Genomic DNA, 9,391 nt, shown 5'->3' on the forward strand with positions numbered 1-9,391 from the left:
AGACCACCTCTTCCTCTCCTTTCTTTTCCGCAGGGTCTTCCTGCCCCCCTGGGTTCCCTCTCTCCGTGACTCGCCTGAGGCTGAATCCTCTGCCGCCTCTTCCCCCCTCTTTCTGGCTTTAGGGCCGGGCTCCTCCCCTGAGCTCTCTCCACTTCCGCGCGCCTCTACGTTTGAACTTGGCGCGCGTACGTTGCTGCTGACCTTTCTTTCGACCGCTACACCACCCCCTGCTCTGCTCTCCACCCTTTCCGGCTGAACACCCTGCTCCAACCCCCTCTCTCTGTTCTCTCCTAATCCTGCTCCCTCCGAGAGGCTGACGACTCCACCCCCTCTTCTCCGTTCCGGCTGAGACGTCTCTTGCTTCCTCTGTCTTCCACTGGGCTCCTCTCCGCTTCTCCCTTCTCCTCCCCTTTGCTTGATTAAGGTAACCCCCTTTTGAGAATCCTCTGACTCGCTGCTCAGACTCGTGGATTCCCTCAGAATTCCGTCATCTTCTTCCTCATCCTTCTGCCCCTCCTCCCACTCGCTCTCCGTCTCCTCTGTCATCTCCTCCTCTCTCCCAGAAACCCTGACAATAATAATATTTTTTTATTTATATCTCGCCCTCCCCAGCCGAAGCCGGGCTCAGGGCAGCTAACAACAATAAAATAACACAACATGCTAAAATCATTTCATTATAAAATTAATTCAAAACAAACTGATGGCAACCATTGGGCTAGAGTTCTGTGAAGATTGCCAAAGGAGGGAGTCAGGCTGTGCCCTGGCCAAAGGCTTGGTGGAACAGCTCTGTCATGCAGGCCCTGTGGAAAGATGTCAAGTCCCGCAGGGCCCTAGTCTCTTGTGACAGAGCATTCCAGCAGATCGGAGCCACAGCCGAAAAAGCCCTGGCTCTGGTTGAGGCCAGCTTAACCTCTCTGTGGCCTGGGACCTCCAAGATGTTTTTGTTTGAAGATCGTAAGTTCCTCCATGGGACATACCAGGAGAGGCGGTCCCGTAGGTACGAGGGTCCTAGACCGTATAGGGCTTTAAAGGTTAAAACCTGCACCTTAAACCTGATCCTGTACTCCACCGGGAGCCAGTGCAGCTGGTACAGCACCGGGTGAATGTGATCTCGTAGCGAGGACCCCATAAGGAGTCTTGCCACGGCATTCTGCCCCTGCTGGAGTTTTTTTAATAACATTCACACAATTTCATTACAAATGACTATAAATCACTTTTTCTTTAGTGGGAAATGATGTATGGATTTAATAAACTAAACCTTTAAATTGTATTTAGTTTTTTATTATTTTTAATACTTTTATTTTGCTTTAAACAAATACAGATAAATATAAACAACCAAAATTACAAAAGAAAAATCCTTAATAATAATAATGGAAAAAGCTAAAAAAAACCTACAAAAAATATCAAACTACATGGCATAGAACATAAGCCATTATGGGAAAGAAAAAAGAAAAAAGGAAAGAAGAAGGAGGAGGGAGGGGAGAAAAAGAAAAAAAAGGGGGGGAGAGAGGAAATAGACGAGCCTTCTTGTGTTTTGGCTCATTTTCCTCTTTATTTACATTTTTTATTATTATTTTCCAGCACTTTGATAACTGCTTTTGCACACATTATTGTTTGAACACAAATAAACAACAACGAAATAATAACCCCACCAGGTGAGGTTTGGAAGACCTCAATAGGATGCCAGCAGCAATTCCCTTACAGTTGTAGCATATTACTTTACTTCCATGTTTGTTTATTTCATTTAAATCCCAACCTTTTTTTTTTTTTTAGCGAAGTCATTTTAATAATACAAAGGACTTCTGAGCAATGAGTTGAAAACAGTGCAAGGAGCATGCATGCCTGATATCAACTAGAGCTGCCTGATACCACTGCTGCTTCCTTGCTTACCAGTCTGTTTGTGGTTCTGTCTTCACACTGGATTTGCACAACAGCCTTGCATTTTTATTATATAGTAAAATTTATTTGGCAGGTTTGTAAACAGTTTTGCAGCTGGAAGCTATCAAAGGTGTTGAGCTTCGAGAGAAAATGCAGTAAAATACAAATGTAGTTTTTAGTTATTCATTTGGAAGGTTTATATACCTTATATATAAACCTGTTGGTGCTGACCTTTAAAGCCCTAAACGGCCTCGGTCCAGTATATCTGAAGGAGTGTCTCCTCTCCCATCGTTCTGCCTGGACACTGAGGTCCAGCTCCGAGGGCCTTCTGGCAGTTCCCTCACTGCGAGAGGCCAAGTTACAGGGAACCAGGCAGAGGGCCTTCTCGGTAGTGGCGCCCGCCCTGTGGAACGCCCTCCCACCAGATGTCAAAGCGATAAACATCTACCTGACATTCAGAAGACATCTGAAGGCAGCCCTGTTCAGGGAAGTTTTTAATATGTGACATTTTAGTGTATCTTTCATCTTTGTTGGAAGCCGCCCAGAGTGGCTGAGGAAGCCCAACCAGATGGGTGGGGTACAAATAATAAATTATTATTATTATTATTATTATTATTATTATTATTATTATTATTATTACCTGCCCCAAGGTGGTCTACAGCAGATTGCAGTAACACACACTCCTTCCCAAGCTCAAACATACTCAATACAAACAAACAAACAAAAATTCCTTCCAGTACTTCTTCTTGGTATCTGAAGAAGTGTGCATGCACACGAAAGCTCATAACAATGACAAACTTAGTTGGTCTCTAAGGTGCTACTGGAAGGATTTTTTTAAATTTTGTTTCGACTACGGCAGACCAACACGGCTACCTACCTGTATATTTGTTAAATGTTCATTGGTTGTAGCCTGACTGGAATCTATTTTTCTATTGTAAATATGAATTTTGATTTTTTTTAAAGGTATCTTAAAATGCAAACATTCCAGCACATTGATGGAGCATGAAGTTTCTGCTTGCAACTGGGTACTTTATTTGGACTGAGAATATAACTTAGGAGGGCAATTTAAATTTGGTGAGATTTGCAGCTGCAACTTGAGGCATGCTTGTTATGGGACTTCTTTAGCCTATCTATCCAGGCACACTACTGACTCCCAGTACGTTTCTGAGCACAATTCAAAATGTTGCTGCTGACCTTTAAAGTCCTAAATGGCCTCAGCCCAATATACCTGAAGGAGCGTCTCCGCCCCCATTGTTCTGCCAGCTCCGAGGGGCTTCTGGCGGTTCCCTCCCTGCAAAAAGTGAGGTTACTGGGAACCAGGCAGAGGGTCTTCTCGGTGGTGGCACCTGCTCTGTGGAATGCCCTCCCAGCAGATATCAAGGAGATGAACAACTATCTGATTTTAGAAGATATCTGAAGGCAACCCTGTTTAGAGAAGAATACGTCACAGGGTTGTCATAAGCCAGTGTAAAGCTATCTCTCCATCTCTCAGCCTCATCTCCTCCACCCTGCAATATGTGGATAATGAGCTCCATTAGCATTGGAATCCACAGACACACAGGGCTTTCTCAGCGCCTAAAGTACAATCTCTAATGACAAAATCATATTACATGCCAATGTAAATATTTCTGTCCTCGTCTCCCCAAATCCCTTGCAGCGCCAAGGAGGATACTGGCATACCACAAAGAGAGCCATCATTCCTGTTCTTCACAGAAAAGATAGACAGAGGCATGAGATCATCCTCATGAGAGATTATTGGATGAGGAGACACCTCAGTTCATTTCCAGTTACGGACGCTTTTCGAATTTAGGTATTGGTCCCAATGTGCAGATACCATGATATTTTGTGGGCAGGTTGTCTTGCTCGATCTCCTTTATTTGTAAAAAGAGTAAAAAGAGTTTAGTTTTGGTTGTCTCTTGAATTTGGGGAGCAAGGCTATCAGTTCTAGGGTTTCCATACGTCTGGAGCCATACGTTAACAGTGTCTGGGTGGAAATGGGCCAAATGTCCTGAAAAATCTGGACATATGGCAGCTCATGTTGGAAATGCCAATTTCCCCTTAAAATAGCTCAGAAACAGCTCAAAAAAAAGTTCAGCAACTTTGCCCCCCCCCAAAAAAACCTCAACAAATTTTCTGTCCAGAATTCCACTGTCTCAAATATGGTGACCCTATGCAGCTAGCCACTATGGATGGACTCTGCCTCCACTGTCAAAGGCAGTAGCCCTTTGAATGCCATTTGCTGGAAATTTGCTGGGCAGAGTGCTCTGGTACCCATGTCTTGCTTGTAGGCTCACCCCAAACATCGGCATGCTGGACCAGATGGGCCATTGGCCTGATCCAGCAGGGAACTTCTTATGTTCTTTCCACCATGGATTAGTTTCACCCCATCTGCACCTTACATTTAAAGCAATCGTGATCCAACTTTAACCACTCATGGTTTCCGTCAAAGAACCCTGAGGACTTAAGTTTGTTAAGGCTGCTGAGAGTTGTTAGGAAATCCCTTGTTCCCCCTGTACAGAGTTGTATTTCCACACATCTCCACACACTAGGAGATTCTGCTCATTCCTCTGGCACCCAGAGATTTCTTCAGACACTGTCCGCTGGTTTTCAAATACAAATCATAGCCACATGGAATAGACACTTGATTTTATCTCATTTTTAGGGTTCCCTCAAGATGCTAAGGGATGCGGGTGGAACTGTGGGCTAAACCACAGAGCCTAGGACTTACTGATCAGAAGGTCGGCGGTTCGAATCGCCGCAACGGGGTGAGCTCTCCTTGCTTGGTCCCTGCTCCTGCCAACCTAGCAGTTCAAAAGCACGTCAAAGTGCAAGTAGATAAATAGGTACCACTCTGGCGGGAAGGTAAACGGCGTTTCCGTGCGCTGCTCTGGTTTGCCAGAAGCGGCTTAGTCCTGCTGGCCACATGACCCAGAAGCTGTACGCCGGCTCCCTTGGCCAATAAAGCGAGATGAGCGCCGCAACCCCAGAGTCGGTCACGACTGGACCTAATGGTCAGGGATCCCTTTGCCTTTACAAGATGCTAACATACGTCTGGGGAAATGTTGACCCTTGAGATGTTACAGAATGACATGCCCCAGCATTCCTGGCCATGTTGCAAGGGGCAGATAGAATCTGTCATTCAGCAACATCTGGAGTGCCGATGGTTCCCCTTTAGCTCACAAATGCACGCACAAAGAAAATGTTGAGGTGCACCAGATGTAAAAAGGAACACCAGTGTAAAGAATAATTGAACTGCAGCATACAGTCTTAGCTTAGCATATGATTTTATTGATTACTGTTGTCCAAATAGGGACCAAAGCAGAAAAGGGATATATATATATATTTCTTTTTCAGATCACATTTCAGGATGAATGAAAGACGCTGGGATTTCCATTCCTGATGGAGAAAATATGTGATACATTTTTATGCAGGGAGTAAGACATGCAATAGGTTCGGGGGGGGGGAGGGTGTTCCGCTTCTTTCAGCCAGAGGCGACTCAAGAGAACATGTTGACCCTTCAGACACCAAACAGGTCTTCCTTGGGAGACATGTCTCCTTTACTTCTGCTGGCCTGGCCACTGGGGAGTTCGCTTCGTCTGTTGCTGGCAAGGGGGTGGGATGACCACAGGAGGAATGCATGGAGGTGGGATGACTACGGGAGGTTGTTTTGGGCAATGTGGTGGGACAACCTGAGGAGGGTTGCATGGAGGTGGGGTGACCACAGGAGGTTGCTGTTGGCAGGAGTCCTGTGGTTTGTTGCAGCATCCTCTATTGTTGCGGGAGCACATCTTGATATCGGTCAAATTTGGAGTCCTGTGAGAAATGAAGAAATAGCCTTTCAGTGAAGGTCCAGGACAAGCATATCTTTCTTAGTCTTCCACTCAAAGCAGCTCACAATATGGTGGCCTTCCCTCCCTGTAGGAGGCATCTATAATGTTCTGTTTGTGTTAGAAGCTGAAATCGATTTCTAAATGGAGCCAGTGTGGCTTAGTGGTTAGAGCACCAGACTAAGATCTAGGAGACTTGAGTTTAAATCCCTACCCAGCCACCAATCTTACTGGGTGACCTTGAGCCAGTCAAGTCCTCTCAGACCAACCTACTTCACAGAGTTGTGAAGATAAAATGTATAGGAGGAAAACTGTGTATCTTGAGCTTCTTGAAGGAATGATGACGCGATTCAAGTACATAAGTACATAAGTAAATATTTTAACTGTTGTGGGTCTCACCCAGCGTACACCCAATGTACACTGGGTATCTAATTTTGTAAAACAGGAACATATAAAGCTTCCTTTTTCTGAATCACACCATTAGTCAATCTAGCATCTCCTGGTAGACTTGGGATTATCCCCTTTCTAATCCCTGGAAAACCACTGCCAATCAATGCTAACAATTCTAATCTAGACTAGTCAGTGGTACGTGACTCAGCATAAGGCAGCTTTCTGTGCTCCTAGTAGCTGAGGCCAACGTGTACCTATATTGAGGTTCAGAATGGAGGAAACCATCACCCTCTTTATTGCTCCTTGACTGAACATACAGTATGCTCAGCTGGCAAAGCAAGTGATCCAGACTAAAGGAGCTCCTGCTCCCTAAACTCTTTAAGGGAGAAAGTATGCCTTGGACTCTAGTGCCTTCAAGACTAGCCTATACATGAACGTAGGAAGTGGCCACATGCTGAGTCAGATCATTGATCACTGAGCCATTTCTACATTGTCTACACAGTGATTGGCAGTGGCTTTCTAGGGGGTGATTTCAGCCCTACCTGGAGATGTCAGGAGCTGAAACTAGGATCTTTTGTATGCAAAGTAGATGCTCTGCTACCAAGTTAAGAACATTGCCAGAGATTCTCTTGACTCCTTCATTCACCAATGCCTATAATCTGTCAATTACTTCCTAGCACATTTCACTTAAAATCTCTGCCTAGAGATGGTTTTCAAAGCCCATGCTAGTTTTACGCAGAGGATACCCACTGGAGACAATAGACATGGCTAACAAAGGTTCATTCATTTCATTGTGTCTATTCTAAGTAAAATGTAGTTAGATGCAACCCAAGGACACCTAATCTGGAAACAAGGTTATCCTCATACATTTTGAATATTCAAAGTTCAGACCTCCCACAAATACAATCAATAGAGCGGGTGGTATCTCCAGACTTACCCCTAATGCCAACTGGAAAAACTGCAGTAGTGAAGATCCGAAGTCTATGTCTGGATCCTTGGAGGGTGAGACCTTTTATATGGTCCCCTTGCCTTACTTCTGGGAATGAATTTTCCCTCTTGAGCAATATTGCCCTTCAAGCCATGAGCAAATCTTCGATGGATGGGCCCCACCCCTTGGAAAAGTGTCATCTGGAAATAATAGGATCATGTATGCCATACAGCAGGCGCCGGATCACGTTCCAGGGGGTGATTCCGTGCCACGTAACTTAATTAATTGCCTTTCTTGGTAACCTGCAGATCAACAAACATTGGGCAACTTTTGGGATAAATAAATACAATGCCTGGCAGGAGAAACCTATCACAGGACGTCTTCCTGGATTATTTGAAGACAGATCATGGGGAAGATAACAGTCACTGATAAAGAAAGGCAATATCCGGTAGGACAATCACTTTGGGCGATGTTTTACTGTATGTTTAGAAGACACATCATGGAGATGATTGTTTCTTTCAATGTTTCCACACACTTTATGCCTTAGAACTATGTCTGATTAATGCAGTTTGCTAAAACAGCTAGTAAACCCACAGGCCTAAGTCTAGGGTGCACCTGCAACCTGCTACAGACCCTCCAAGTGTCCCTATTTTCCAGGGGCATTCCTGGATTTCCAGAAGCCGTTCCAGTTTTGGATTTGAATGTCCTGCTTTTCCTTGGGACGTCCCTATTTTCATTGGAGAAATGTTGGAGGATATGCTACTAGAGTCTATGATGGTCTAGGAGCCCCTCAATTCCTGGAATAGGGACACATCTGTCACCAAAGAACACTAACACTTACAGGAGAGTTTGGTTGCTGTGAGAATACTGCAGTGGGTTCTGGGTGTAAGAGTCAACAAAGTGTTTTTAGCCATTGTTTTTATTTCTGCTTCATTGCGCATATATCAAAATGTGTATTTCAGCTTTTTGTTTCTGAAGCGACACCCCACAATGCCTTTGGAATGATGGGTAGCTGGGGTTGGTGAGCAGCACAAGTGTAGGGAGTGGAGGCCCTAGTGCTTCCCTCAAAGTATCTTGGGAGATGTAGTTTCTTAAGGGAGCTGAGATCCCGATTCCTCTTAAACAGCAACAATTTTCAGAATAGTTGAACAATGGATCCATCTTCTCAGAGAAACCTAGGAACTGTAACACTGGAAGGGGAAGAGGGTATCCTTCTGATAACTCTCATCACTCTGAATGGACCACAGTGCCTATCTCTGTGGACACACAGAGTGTTGTCCTCGTGCAGTTAATGGCTCCTTGCCAGGAGTTCCTGGGTGTTCTGTCCACATTGCAAGGTGGGCTGTCCTCCTCTTCTACACCAGGATCAAGACTCATTCTTCCTGGGAACAGCACAGTGATCAGGGTGTGTGGGGACAGGCTATCAATCACTCAAGAGCTCTCCGACTCTCCCATTCATGCCTCCCCCCACCACAACCTCAGATCAGATGCAGCAACCCACTGAATTTAAGCATATTAATCAGCGGAGGAAAAGAAACTAGCCAGGATTCCCTCAGTCGGTGGTGGTGGTGGCGGGGGGAGAGTTTCAACTTTAGAAGGAGGAGGAGGAGGAGGAGGAGGAGGAGGAGGAGGAGGAAGAGGAGGAAGAGGAGGAGTCTCAAAGCAGCTAACATTCTCCTTTCCCTTCCTCCCCCACAACAAACACTCTGTGAGGTGAGTGGGGCTGAGAGACTTCAGAGAAGTGTGACTAGCCCAAGGTCACCCAGCAGCTGCATGTGGAGGAGCGGGGAAGAGAACCCGGTTCACCAGATTACGAGTCCACCGCTCTTAACCATAATGGTTTAAGTGCATGGTGTGGCATTGGCCAGATCCTTATTAATTGATTAATTAATTTCATAATCTTTATACAACACTTGATGGTAAAAAACAAACAAGGCATTTTACGGAAAAGATAAAGTGATAAAATCATCAATAACCCCCCCCCCCCCAAAAAAAAAATAATAATAGTAATTTAAGACTGTCAAAAAGTGAAAATAACATTAGTCTAAAACAAGCATCCATAGGAGAACAATGGTCAGAGAGAGTGTGCTTAGCTGAACTGAAAGCAGGTTGGAAGCTGAAGGCACAGAGACATGCTTGATCCAAAGCTACAACTACAGTGGCACCTCGGGTTAAGAACTTAATTCGTTCCGGAGTTCCGTTCTTAACCTGAAACTGTTCTTAACCTGAAGCACCACTTTAGCTAATGGGGCCTCCTGCTGCTGCCGTGCCGCCAGAGCACGATTTCTGTTCTCATCCTGAAGCAAAGTTCTTAACCTGAAGCACTATTTCTGGGTTAGCGGAGTCTGTAACCTGAAGCATCTTTAAC

At 45.0% G+C, this 9,391-nt stretch overlaps 1 long non-coding RNA gene across 1 annotated transcript; it reads right to left on the minus strand.

Annotated features, from left to right (window-relative positions):
• Positions 1–5,145: 5,145 nt before the first annotated feature.
• Positions 5,146–7,590, minus strand: LOC309358726. The gene is made up of 2 exons (XR_014163522.1): positions 7,033–7,590; positions 5,146–5,691 (listed from the first exon to the last, which is right to left on the minus strand). It is a non-coding gene; the product is annotated as an uncharacterized lncRNA (long non-coding RNA).
• Between the last annotated feature and the right edge of the window lie 1,801 nt (positions 7,591–9,391).

The sequence above is a fragment of the Podarcis melisellensis genome (genome assembly GCF_964234715.1).
Source record: "Podarcis melisellensis genome assembly, chromosome: 16".
Lineage (NCBI taxonomy): Eukaryota > Metazoa > Chordata > Lepidosauria > Squamata > Lacertidae > Podarcis > Podarcis melisellensis.